This window comes from Rhinichthys klamathensis, unplaced genomic scaffold, assembly GCF_029890125.1.
Source record: "Rhinichthys klamathensis goyatoka isolate OS25496 unplaced genomic scaffold, OSU_Roscu_1.1 h1tg000487l_1, whole genome shotgun sequence".
NCBI lineage: Eukaryota > Metazoa > Chordata > Actinopteri > Cypriniformes > Leuciscidae > Rhinichthys > Rhinichthys klamathensis.
Window position 1 is genome coordinate 882,694 of NW_026606974.1, and position 14,493 is coordinate 897,186.

At 37.5% G+C, this 14,493-nt stretch overlaps 1 protein-coding gene across 5 annotated transcripts in view; it reads right to left on the minus strand.

The window, feature by feature from the left end:
- The window catches only part of slc20a2 (solute carrier family 20 member 2), a 42,479-nt gene that overhangs the window by 26,183 nt on the left and 1,803 nt on the right, over positions 1-14,493 (minus strand). Inside the window, exon 1 of one of the 5 annotated variants that reach the window (XM_056237555.1) lies at positions 3,325-3,354. The exons of the other annotated variants lie outside the window; for them this stretch is intronic. The gene's annotated coding sequence lies outside the window, so the exon portion shown is untranslated. Of the gene's footprint in view, positions 1-3,324; positions 3,355-14,493 lie in introns of those variants that run through there. 5 annotated transcript variants of the gene reach the window in all.

A 14,493-nucleotide genomic window follows, 5' to 3' on the forward strand; every position in this document is an offset into this window, starting at 1 on the left:
TCTGCCGATGCCGATACCGATAGTTAGATTTTTCTTAAGAAGAAAAAAAAAAAAACGCTCACAAATAATGCTGCAAACTATACAGGGAACCCTCTCATTTGGTACACTATAAGATTAGAGATAAAAGTTCACAACAGAGCCATTGTATTCAACTGCTATTTATTTCCAGATATAATATTTACACTCAAATTAAAGCGGAAATGTTTGTAAACAGCTCAGTTGACCATAAGGTATTTTTCATAAACACTTCTTACATATATAATTAACAGTAAATAAGCTCTTCTTTAGTGTTTTTATAGCTAACTAACAAACTGTGGCCACTGGTTAACTTCCCTGAGGTAAATGCAAACATTAAGTAATATTGTTCAGAAGCTGTTCTATTGACTTCTTTACGTGGTTGTAACACAGATTGAGTGATTCTACGAGTCATGATACGGATTTCTATTTGTTCTGTTAAAGAGCTATTGTCTCGTTAACTTGCCCTAAATTAAACACAAGAGAGATTTTCCTCACACACACAGTATGAGTTGCAGTCTGACATGTTTTTCCACACCCTTTTGATTGGCACTGATCATCAGCTGTTTTTAAACAATCGGCCGATGGCAAAAATAATAGCTTTAACTGGCCGATACCGATTATTGGCCGATACATCGGTGGATTCACATTATGAAATAAACGTTTTTCTCCAAAACACGTTGGCCACAATTATTGGCACCCTTTTATTAAATACTTTTTGCAATCTCCTTTTGCCAAGATAACAGCTCTGAGTTTTCTCCTATAATGCCTGATGAGTTTGGAGAACACCTGACAGGAGATCAGAGACCATTCCTCTTCCAGATCCTTTCATCAGGTCAGGGAACTGGGATGGTCATGGCAGAAGCTTCATTTTGTGCTCCGTAACTAATTTTTGTGTTGATTTTGATGTTTGTTTTGGATCACTGTCCTGATAGAAGATCCAACCACGGCCCATTATAAGTCCAGGTGGACACATGGAAGTCCAGGACCTCCAGCAGAAAAATATGCCCACAACATTAAAGATCCAATGGTTTATTAAATTGTACACATGGGGTACTTTTAATCCTTGTGTGCACCAAACCCATCTAGTGTGTTTGCTGCCAAAAAGCTCTTTTTTTTTAGTTTCATCTGACCACAGAACCCTGTCCCGTTTGAAGATCCAGTCATGTCTGACAACTGAATTTGCTGGAGTTTGTTCTTGGATGAGCGAGGAAGATTTTTCTTGAAACCCTCCCAAACAACATGTGGAGATGTAGGGGTTGTTTGATTTTTTTTTTATAGGCTTTCTGACTCCAAGAATCAACTAATCTCTGCAATTCTCCATCTATGATCCTTGAAGAGTCTTTGGACACTCAAACTTTCATCCTCACCGTCCATTAAGGTAATATAGACACACGTCCTCTTCCTGGCAGATTCGTAACATCTTTAGTTGATTGGAACTTCTTAATTATTGCCCTGATGGTCAAAATGGGGATTTTCAACTCTTTAGCTATTTTCTTACAGCCACTTTCTATTTTGTGATGCTCAACAATCTTTTGCTGCACATCAGAACTATATTCTTTGGTTTTACTCATTGTGATGGATGATTGAGGGAATTTGGCCTTTGTGTTTCCTCATATTTAAACTCCTGTGAAACAAGAAGTCATGGCTGGACAATTTCATGTTCCTAGTCCTCCTGGTGTGCTAAAAAAGGTAGATATTAATGGGAATATCCTTCAGAGATATTTTACTCGTAAAAAATTCTAGGGGTGCCAATAATTGTGGCCAACGTGTTTTGGAGAAAAACATTTATTTCATAATGTGATTCCCCCCCCACTTTCAATTCTTTTACTTCAATTTAAGGTTAGATTTTTGGCAATTTTTTTAATTAAAGATCAAAAGGATAAACGATGCAGATTTATTTTTTACAGCCAGTTTTGATAATATTTACCACATTAATTCTGAGCACGACTGTATATACTGTATATACATAAATTACACATATAGCTACTTATTTATTGGATATCTGTTTAATTAAGTACAAAAACTGCTAATTGTTAGTGAACTTCTAAAGGAGTTAGAATAACAAGCAGCAGATGTTGGGTTTTTCAGAAAAATAAAGCACTCTGGAGATATAAATGTCTCATGCATACCAATAGCAGGTCTGGATTTAAAATAGGTGCATTTTAGAACTAATAATGGTTAACACATTTTTGGAAAATGGATGCAATGCCAAAACACTGATACTGTCATGTGACATCAGGACAGGTGATAAGCTGAGACAATTTGGATGAAATTAGATTCTTCTGCTGCTCTCAGATATTTGAGGTCTATTGCTTTTTAGCCCTTCAGCTCTTTAGCAATCTGTGTAACAGGTTTAGCACTCAATTTGCTGACAGCACCTGTCAAAGCCTATTTTTCATACTATTGCTGATCTTTTATGATAAGACAACCACCTTATTCAGAGATTAAATTGATATCAATAAAAATCTACATTATTATTTGCTCACAAGGTTGACCTTGTTTAAAATGTGAGAAATGTAATCAGTCTGGGGAAATACTTACATCATTTCAAGACATAGGCCTATCCTTAAAAGGATAGTTCACCCAAAAATGAAAATTGTCATTATTTACTCACCCTCATAATCGTTCCTAAACTGTATGACCTACCTTCTGCTAGTTTTGGTTACCACTGACTTTCATTAAATATCATCTTTTATGTTTCACAGAAGAAAGTCAGTCATTCAAGTTTGGATTGACAAGAGGGTGAGAAAATCACGACAGAATCTTCATTTTTGAGCGAACTATCCCTTCAAAGGCCCATACATGGAAACTATAGGTGCACAAACCCTTGTAAACCCCCTAGGCTCAATGATTTATGATACATTTCACAGCTTTACACATATATTTAATGGAACCGAGGATTGAACCACCAACCTTCCGGTTTGTAGACAACCTACATGAACCACTGAGCCACTGCCGCCCAACATTGGGACATTCAACACTATTAAACCACGAAACAAGCACTGGGAGAAAAATATCACCTAACTAATCTGAATATTAAAAGCATTCAGCTTATACTTTGATGGTTAAACACAGGAAGAGAGATGTGTGTTTTTTTTATACATAATAAAAGCAATACAATGCACGCTGACAAGTTAGTAGTTTCTACAATGCATTCCTCTTGATGCTGTCATGTCCTGTCCAATATATGAGGTACATACAGAACCTGTTGCATTAGACACGACACAAGAAAGGAAGGAGAGAGTGCAGTAAAAATGTGTCTGTAATGACTGCAGCACTCTAAACTCTAATCAAGAGTATACTCACCTTTGGGCTACGCAGTGCTCAGAGTCTCCCCCCTTTTTTGGAAAGTGGGGTCGAAAAACGAAAGATGGACAGATTAAACGTGAGGGATCTTGAATGAAAGGATGGCAAAATGCTAAACTGATGTGCTGACTTATGCCAATAAAACAGGAACAATGAGACTGGTCAATGGATTCAGACAAAGAAAAGATGTGCGAACGTTGTCTAAAATGTAGTATGAGGAAATGCCAGATGGAGAGTCAGACGTGTTGCAGGACAACAGCAGTGCGATTCTCATTGAAAAACCTGTCACTGCAGTCTAGACTGCTTCTTAAAGAGAGGCAGCAGCATCACAGGCCAGCCAGCCAATCACGTGCACGCTGAGTGGGAGCGGTGGATCTGATTGGATAACGCAGCATGGGAAGAAGGAGTGACGAGGAAGATCAAGCCAATGAGAGTGAGGAGAGAGGAAGAGGGGTGGGTGATTCCCCTCTAACAATCAGGAAAAGGCATGCAGTTGCACCAAGGACATTCAATGGTGTACACACTGAGTGCTGGCACCATAATATCTGCATTATGTCTCTCTAAAAGCATTTAGTATCAAATACATACAAATTACCAAATGCAAAAGGAAATTTAATAAAGCACCACAGAGTTGTCACTCCTCAAAGTAGAGCAGGCAAATAAGTAATTCATAAAATATTTCAATATTAAGGGATAAGCAAACTCCCATGGCAAAACAAATAAAAGGAAGTCAATGGTGTGCAGTTATTTGTGTGGGGGAAAACATGGGTAATGTCAGGAAAACAATTCACTTATTTAAAAAAATATATAACAGAAAATCAAACAAACAAAACCAAAGTACATAATGTTGTCAAATAAGTATTAATATTATTATATTATTAGTTGGACAGAACAAAAAAAACAATCTAAGCTAAAAGAATAAAAGAGGTGTGTTATACTTGGGGTTAGGGTCCTTGCACACATTCATTTGTATTTCAGGTCCCTAGAAAGGCTACTGTCTTTCAAGAAAGGAAGGACTGCATGATAAATGTTTCTGACAGTAATATTAGACACAAATCTCCTCCACAGTGAATCGCATCTGCTTCCATAATCTCATTATGCAGGGATCCCACACCTTTCGACCAATGATTTTAAATTATTTTTGCATGATATTTGCAGTCGTTAGTTCACCCAAAAATGAAAATTCTGTCAGTAATTCCTCACCCTCATGTTGTTGTTCCAACCCCGTAACACTTTCGTTCATCTTCGGAACACAAATTAAGATATTTTTGATGAAATCTGAGAGCTGGCTCACTCCTTCATAGGCTGCTAGGTAATTGATATCTGCCAGCACAGAAAAATTAGTAAAGACATGGTTAAAATAGTCCAAGTGACTACAGTGGCTCAACCTTAAGTTTATCAAGCAATGAGAATACTTTTTTTGCGCAAAAACAAACAAAAATAACGACTTTATTCAACCATCTCTTCTCTTCCATGTCATTCTCCTAAGCTGTTGACGTAGTGTAACTGCGCAGCGCTTCTGGGTTGTACGTCAGAACGTAGGCTCACTATTGGCCGACGCTGGTCATATGTGTGATGCGTGTGACTACATATGATCATAAACACAATGATCATATGTAGTGGGCCGGTCTGGGCCAAAATGCCAGGGCCGATTTTTTGTCCCAGTCCAGCCCTGGTTCACATAGTGTACAGCGCAGCGCTTCTGGGTTGTACGTTAGGCTCACTATTGGCCAGCATCACACATGACCAGCGTCGGCCAATAGTGAGCCTACGTTCTGACGTACAACCCAGAAGCGCTGCGCTGTTACACTACGTCAACAGCTTAGGAGAATGACATGGAAGAGAAGAGATGGTTGAATTTGCGCACAAAAAGTATTCTCGTCGCTTGATAAACTTAAGCTTGAGCCACTGTAGTCACTTGGACTATTTTAACAATGTCTTTACTAACTTTTCTGGGCTGGCAGATAAAATTACCTAGCAGCCTATGGATTGAGCCAGCTCTCAGATTTCATCAAAAATATCTTAATTTGTATTCCGAAAATGAACGAAAGTCTTACGGGGTTGGAAACAACATGAGGGTGAGTAATTACTGACAGAATTTTCATTTTTGGGTGAACTAACCCTTTAAGTCAAAAACTAAGGATAGTTCAGATTTCTACATGCCTCTGAATATTTTCAATGACCCATATACAAATGTAATATTTATTCTGCAAATATTTCGGACTGCAATACTTCTTTTTAAATATTTATTATTATTCAATCATTTCTCACACATATATGAAATGTCAAAGTTATAAATGTATCTGACAAATATCAAAATATAAAACTTAAATATTTGTGTTTTCTTAAAGAATGTGTGCAATGATAGCAGATAGATGATAGATGATGGATAGATGGATATAAGATAGTCTGTCTTTGTTTCTTGCAGTGTTTGGAACAATCAGTGCTTTCAGGATGATGATATCATTATCATGTCATGTGACCCCTCCCATTCACAGTCCAGCTCTCTTGCTCTGAACAGTAAACACTCAGACAAAAACAAAGGCAGAACACGCCGGGCGACTAACCCTCTCCAGCACATCACAGACTGTCCCGCGCCCGCTGACACTTGGGGGATGTCTGTATCCCCGAGCTGATCAACTCACCCTCAGGTCATCCATCTCTCAGTCCTTAAAATAGCCAAACCTCCAAACAATCATTCATCCACTGCTGAGACAGTAGCTATAGGTGATATAGCTGCAGTTATTGGAACACTCTCTCCAACAAGCACCATCAGAAGGGGATGACAGCCTGTCAGACATTGTCATAAGCAATTCTGGGACTCGCTCTCACATCTACACAGCCCTGACTCACCGGCAGCACATCACGCAGTGTTTCAGAACACAACACTTTTATCAACTTGTCCTGTGGCAAAGAGACACTCTAAACAAGTCTGTGCGGTTTCGGGCATCATGGGAGATAATATATGGGTGGTTTGCGAATAGAAATCTGTAAACAAACAAATGACATTCACAGGATGCAATCTAACAACTCCCTTCGCTTCCCTTGTTGACGAAAGAGACTGAAAACCACAGAATAACAGCCAGTGTGTTCACAACTGTCCATTGTGTCAGATGAAATAATATTACAAATGAGTGGCTTTTTTAATTTTTCATTAGGGATGCATTAAATTCCAGCATACAAATTCTGGCTAATACTGATACAGAATATTCAAAAAAAAAAAAAAAAAAAAACTTAAATCAAACTTTAAAAAAACAAACTAAAATCAACCACACTACATTATAATGCATGGTATATAAAATGAATATTAATAATTTAGAGATTTTGTATTGGTAAATATTACACTTAAAAGTGTTAAATGTAAGCATTAGGAGATAATGTCAAAGCTAATGTAAAAGAAAAAAAAACTAACATGTATGATTAAACATCCATTCATCAATACTGACAAATAAAAAAATTATATAATATAAGCCAAGCCACATAAAAACTGATATGGCACCAAATACCATCAGGCAATTGTTCATAGCGGTGAGATGATACATTTGTTTTGTTTTTTTATGCATCAATTATAAAATATGTTTGAAATTAAATAAGAATAAAAATATTTCTTTGCATTTAATAAGAAATATTCCTGAAATGTTTTAATAATTATAAAATATGAATTTGGATAATATGACTAAATATTAAATTATTAAGAGGAGGTGGTCAGTTTTTATGTAAAATGAATGATGAACTGACTTACAGTAGAAAAAAAGTCACTTCTGAATCAAGTCAAGTCGAGTCAAGTCAAGTCAAGTCAAATATATTTATATAGCGCTTTTCACAATACAGATTGTATCAAAGCTGCTTCACAGTGTTTGTTTATTACTGGAAAAAGACATCCAAGTTTCAAACTGAAAAGCAATGTCTTGTCAATCAAACCCTGATGTTTTCATTGCATTTCAGTCTGTATGAAGCTCGTGACAGGAATCCTGCATCAAAGAAGCAGTCAAAATCAACAATGAAGATCCAATATTATGACCCCCGCACAGACATTGATGGTTTCAGGTGTCTGCCAATAGATGCTTTTACACTGATAGCAGGGTGCTCACTTCCTAAACTGACCCTAGGGTGCTGGAAATAGTCGTGACACATGAGGCCGTTCAAAGAAAAGAGCAACCAGCTGTCCGTTGCATGAACATATTCTATCATTAACTGTAATACATACAAAACACCCTCACAGGAACAAAATGCACACAGACACCCTCTTGAGCGCACACCACTCCTCCTCTAGTTCCAAGCAGTAATTTGATATTTTTAGATGGCACTCTGCTGTCTATGTGGTGTTGGCGTCGTGAGTAATAAGTGCTTTGGTGGATGGTTTATGGAAAATATTAGTTTAGAGGCTTCCATTCATGTTTCCCCGCTTGAAAGAGTTGGAAAGCTTAGGTGTTACGCTGTTAAATGTCACGCAACCACGCAGCTCGCAGTGTGATACATGTTCAAATTAAGACTTGTGGATGGCTGAGAAATGCAGATGAAAAGGCATCTAATATAAATTAGATGCTCGTGCTACTAATATAAATACTAATTTGTCATTAAAGACCCCATGACATGGCTTTGACAAGTTCAGTTTTCTTTCCTGTGCTGGCGAATACGAGGTGAGGCATATCAAAGGGTCTGTCCTTTTCTTTTCTTTTTTACACAACCATAAACTATAAAACATGCTGCTGCAAGTCATGTCAAAAATGCGTTATCCATACATGCAGTTTTATTTTTTAGCTCCCTATTAAAAAACACCATAATTGCTGCAAAAAAGAAGTTCATTCAAACATTTTTTGTGGGGCTTAAAGTCAAGTAGGTCGGTGTCTGACAAATGTTCAGAAACTGTAATAAAGAAACAAAAGTCTCATTAATAGGCTAAAGTCCATTTTAAAAAAGTCCCATAGTAATTATATATTATTAATTTTTTGGTGCAGTTTTATCAAATATTAATATCTGGAAAAGTTTGAAAACATGATATTTTTCTCTCAGATGACCGACTGTAGACCCACACGACTGTGTGCCAGGGTCAGTAAGTTTTAATAATATAATATAATATAATATAATATAATATAATAAAGTATGCAAAATTGGTACTTTTTTAAGTTTACTTACAATAAACTTAAAATGCGTAAATAATAAAAGTTAATTTTCATATTTAAGGCCGTATTAAAGCTATAGGGATCTCCCAGTCACGTGACCCCTAGCCGCGTGTCAGCCATTTTGACGGAATACATCCGTCGGCTACTCATAGATCCATTGCCGTGGGTAATATAATTATTAGTATAATTAGCCTAAATATTGCAATACTTTGCGCTACAGTATTGATATAATTGCATGCGCAAAATCATGGTGCAAATTATCTCGAATCGATTTTTCCCCCCACCACGTCATGTCATCGCACTTATTATTAGCATCACAAAAATAAATATACAAGAGGAAGATAAAGGAATTAGGTATCATAGATCCATATGAAGCACCACAAGTTCTTTTTACAGGCATTAAATGTGTAGAAAAACGTCCTGACATTGAGTTCGGTGGCATTACTACCTTATTCACTTCCATCACGCTACACCGGAGCTTCATTACAAGAAAATGATTTTTCAATCATCACCGCAAAGGTTGGTCAACGTATTTTTATCACCAAATCATACCTGTAATAATTTTTAAACTGAGTTTACAGGGAAAAACACAAAACAACAGGTGTATCTTTAATGAATTTGTTTAATCTAGTTTGATCCAAGAAAAACGAAATAATAGCCTATGTTTATATACTTTTTTATACTTATCACTGACTGTCACTGTATGATAAACTGTCATTGAGACTTGTCGTCTCAATCTGTATTTCTAACGATTTATAAGAAGTGTCAAATAAAATACAAGATCAGCTTTTGGTATTTGAAAACGAAAGACTGTAATGTGATAATACGCCTAACGAATTAACTGATCTAGGAATGCATGTGCGTTTTGCCTGTTTATTGCCGCCAACCACTTTTCTCCGTTTTGTTTCTTTTGGGATACGGTATAAAGATATTCCTTTTGTATGATCACGTATCTTATCGCAACCAAATGCACAGCATCGCTCGGGCATGATAGGAATATTTCGCGACGAGCTGTATTATCACCGGCGGTTTAGCATTTTCTATTCCGTCAAGATGGCTGCTCCAAATGGCGTGACGTCACGCTGCTCAGTAATGGCGCCCGCTTCCTTCCGGTAGTTTCGCCGGATTCGTCTATAGTGTACTCCTAAAAGTTAACAGGCACACAGACTAAAATCCAGAAAAAAAATATTTTATTTCATGGTGTCTTTAACTCCATAAAATTACATGTATCTGTTTGTTTGTTTGTTTTTCCTTCAGCTCCGTCTGATGTGAGCTTTATTTCAAAAGGTCATTGCAGAGACATATTTGCCAAACTTACGTTCTAACGGCTCGGTGACAGAATGCCGACAGCAACATCTAGTGCACTAGAGGCAGCCCGTGTCTACTGCCGACCTGCCTTTCTACATTACCCTAACATGCCAACTGCCAACAGACATTAGCATTTCAGTCACACTGACTTTGGTAACAGAAGATCTACATTTTATCATCAGTCAGACTATTATTATTATTTTTTTTACAATTCTGCCATCTCAAGATTGAGTGACTGAAAGATTCAGAGATGACAAACACATGACAGACTCACGCACCATTTACTGACAGGTCCAAAATTTTCACCCTTTACCCTAGTGTGCGAGCGGCGCAACAGTGTCATTTGGGACTGATGCCAGTTGCCGAGGAGTGACAGCTAGACAACAACAAGCGGCCATGTATTTCCATGGGACAAAAAGAGAAAACAAACCCTAGTCAGTTCTTTACACACTAAACTTGTACATACTGGCAAAGCATAAACTCGTTTGATGTCAAAAAGGGCATGTACAGGATGTTTCTGTTCTTGGGGTTAGGCACTGTGGATTCCTCCACTGAATTTATTGGAGGGCGTAAACTAAAAAACTAAACAAGAGGCAACCGTGGGCATTTTAGGCATTTCATTTTGTGCTCTTGTAACAACAACCTAACTCGTAACACCACTTAACCTGGTCATAAATTGATCCATGGGACTTCATTTAAAAACCCATTCACCTTCACGATAGCTAAATGGAGTCAGTGGCTACTTCGAGAAGCCAAGTGTTTGCCATAATGTCTTATTTAGAAACATTTCAGAATGTCGCTATTTCACAAACAATGACAAACTAATGTGGTCACCTCCTCTTCTCCTGCTTATGTCGTGGTTTTTTGTTTAAAATCCCCTCTAAGGTGGGAATTTAGCCACAATGTTCTGCTACAAACAGTACCATAACCTGTTCCGACATCTTCACAACACCATCATGTCCCTTTACAAAGAATTAGCCATTGTGTTTAAAGAGCACCTCCCAGCAGTTCCTTAGACATATCAATGACTTATTGTTCCTTTAGTGCTGCAATGGGCATGGTAAATGGGCAATTTGCCTTCCTTTGAGAATGCCAAGCGAAGAGCCAAATGTTGTCGGGGTTACACACAAGGCTGAGCTGTGAGTACTGACATTCAAAGCTCAGAGGGAGCGTATTGTGGGAGTAGCAACAGGGAACATGGAAGATGGGTAATTCACTCCCTGTATTGTGGAAAACTCTGCCTCGTTCTTCATTCCGATATAAATCACTATCATACTAAATCAAGATACATTTATTCTTTTTTTAAGATCTTAATTTTAGTTGCCAGTGAAATCTCTTAAGGTGCCAAGTTAAGTCTCTGTATAAACAATCACTCAAAATTCTTGAAAAGAAATCAGTAAAATTTCATCATTGCTCAATACTTTATATATATATATACATACACCTGCACATTGTTCCACATGGGGTGGAGAAAGAGGGGACTGTATTATTCCTCTCAGAAAATGTAAATTTAGTCAGTCTGTATTTTCAGTTAAAGCCGCAAGGGAATGGAACTCATTCCCTAAGAAGACGGATATGGTTCTTTTAAGTTTGATCTTAAAAAAAAAATGGTCACTTGCTACTCAGAACTGTCAACATAGCATCTAATATCCTGATTTTAGTTTTTACTTTCTTTGTAATAATTGCTCTTGGTTATTTGCTTTCTCCTGTCACCATTCCCGAGCAGTATTAATGCACTGAAATGCCACTTCAGTGTTAATTTGGCATTAGACATAAAAAGAGCAGTGTGGTAAAAAAGTAATCATACATCCGTAAGATTTAGCTTGATTTAACTGTTTAGTCGCTTCGCATTGATTAGGGTTATCTAAAGTTTTTTGTGAATAAACTCATACATCGCTGAGACAAAAAAAAAAAGGGCAAATTGGCTTGAACCTGCATGACCATTTCTTTTTTTAGTAAGTTCAACAACTCAGCAAACACTTATCAGATGTAGGCCCGGATACATAAACACTAAGAGGCTGTTGCTGTCTGATTCTATCACAATGCACACATGGCACATGCTGCTGCACATGATGCTCTAGGATGAAATACTGGTTTTAAAGTCTCTTCATGTGTGTAAAAAAAAAAACATTCCCATGCAAGTTTATTATGACAGGAACTAATGATTGATTTTCAGGCATTAAGTGAATATTTGACATTCTGCCCATTCAAATTTGTGGAGAATGTGTGATCTCAGCAGAAGGTGAAGTCTGTTTTGTAGGTCCATAAAAGGACAGAAATCTGATATACCACTAAATGATATTAAGCATTGTGAGGAAGCATACAAGGCGTCCAGTATATTTGAATAGCCTACTATTTGAATAAATATTTTCATAGTCTTCTTGTGCGGATTCATCTTTCATAGTATATTCCAATCAAGAGCAGACTGAACACTGACTGTAAATTGTACACTCTTACCAACATATACGATAGGAGATGAGGAAGGGAGTCTAGACACATTGATTTCACATGTATGCATGATATTATTAGTCCTAGGATTCAACTGAATCAACCCGCCATTTTTATCCGAAGGATAAGTAACTCAATAGGGCAGTTTAGATTCTGGACTCAGTACAGCAGCCATGTTATATTTAAGAGCAGAGTAAACCCAGTAAATACCATTTATTTTCACTTTAGAAGAATTGATTTTTAATTTAACAATAAGTTAAAAAACCATAGACAGACCTACTGTGAGCTGTGAGGCTGGTTAATCGATGGTAGATGCTTTTTTGAAACCATCAAACCCACATTATTTCAACAAATTTTTTAAATGATCATATGCTGCGTTCACATCATGTTGTAATTACCATTAATAAAGCTCTGTATGCTATCAAATCACTCTACTTTGATGTCATTCACCGATCAGTTTGCACAGCGCCACTTCAAGTCGAACACACCTAAGGGTGTGTTCACATTTGTAGTTCGGTATGCTTGGTTTGTTTGGTCCGGACCAAAAAAAACCCCAAAACATTTAGTCCTGGTCCGCTTAGCGTTCAGATTGGAATTTTTATCACCGAACCTAAAGGCATAGGGATATGTTCACAACCTGATTGGTCGGCTTTCGTATAGCCTATTTTGAGACGGTGTGGTGAAGTGCTGAGTCCCAGTTCAGGACCCCAGTAGTATGCCTGATCTAAAGCTGTTCTCGCGATTCTTAATGTAATCAATCAAACTTAAATTCATGTAATAATCTTTTATTTTTATCCTGATTATTTATATAAAGTGAAAGAAATTGCATTATTAGGTATGTTTTGCGACATTGTTAATTGTTATTAAAGCTGCAGTCCGTAGCTTTTTTTGGGGGGTTAAAAATTATCCATTAACATTTAACATTTATTCATTTAGCTGACGCTTTTATCCAAAGCGATTTACAATTGCTATATTTCAGAGGTTGCACGCCTCTGGAGCAACTAGGGGTTAAGTGTCTTGCTCAGGGACACATTGGTGTCTCACAGTGGATTCGAACCCGGGTCTCTCACACCAAAGGCATGTGTCTTATCCACTGCGCCATCACCACCCACATTTATCCAATAAATATGGGTGGTGGGAGAAAATACATAACAGCCAGTGTTCAAAACTATCTGCTTACCTTAGCTCGATTCAAAGCGGTAAGCTTGTAATAATGTTTTTAATTTTAGTGGTACTGGTGGATTTCCGTGGGAGATTCGAGCATGTCTTTGCATCATTACATCACATCTGTACACATAAAGTAGGAGTCTCGGCTAGTCGGCTATATTGCGTGTGAGGATGTTGGAGGTGGAGATTTATAGCCTTTTCTCACAGCACTTGATATAATTAAACTTATCAATTTGATGGCGGATCCAGAAAGGTTCAAACGACAATCACCAATGACAACTGATTCACCCGCTGTAAAATGCAAAAGACTTCGTTCGGACTTCGGAGTGGCTAACTTAAAAAGAGACTGCAACCGGACCCATGCGAAAACAAGGATAATATCGGAAGGACATTACATGTAGTCACACAATGCTGACTTTGTTAACATTAACAATTTGAGAACAAAGTATCATTTGCACAGTTTTGCGTGATATGATAAGCGATTGTTAGATTTACTCGATTTACTGCACGATTTACTGCAATGTCAGAACCAGAACAAAAGTGGATGTTTCTTACTTGTTCAGATTACATTTTCCGGTGAAAATTCTTATGTTGGTCATACTTCCAAAAAGAATAATCAGTGATTCTGAATGCCAGTATCCACACCGGCGCGGTGACTGACAGCTGCACACTCTCCTCAAACACTGTGTTCATCCGCGCTGTGCCGTGTCGAGGGTGTTGAAGTACAACTCACGTAAAGTTGATAATTCCGCGAATAACTGCAATTGCAGATTTCGAACAGAGATGGCGACAAAGAGGAAAAACTGCGGACAGCAGCTTTAAGCAATAAGTCATAATTAACTTTTCTTTAAATTACAAGTATGTCATGTCATAATTAATTCTTAAACAGAATTATGCTTGTATCATATTTGTTATCGAAGATTTTATCGAAAAATATCAAAGTTGGTGAAAAAGCTGTATGCGATGTATGCTGTGTGCTGGGATAAATGCGCTCGTATGTGCATAACCTACTTGAGAACTCGCAAAGAGCTTATAAAATGTGTAAAGGAGTCAAAATAGCAGCAGGAATCCCTCCATCACACACACAAATGAAGATCTGCTGCAAGGAGACGCGGTTCTGATG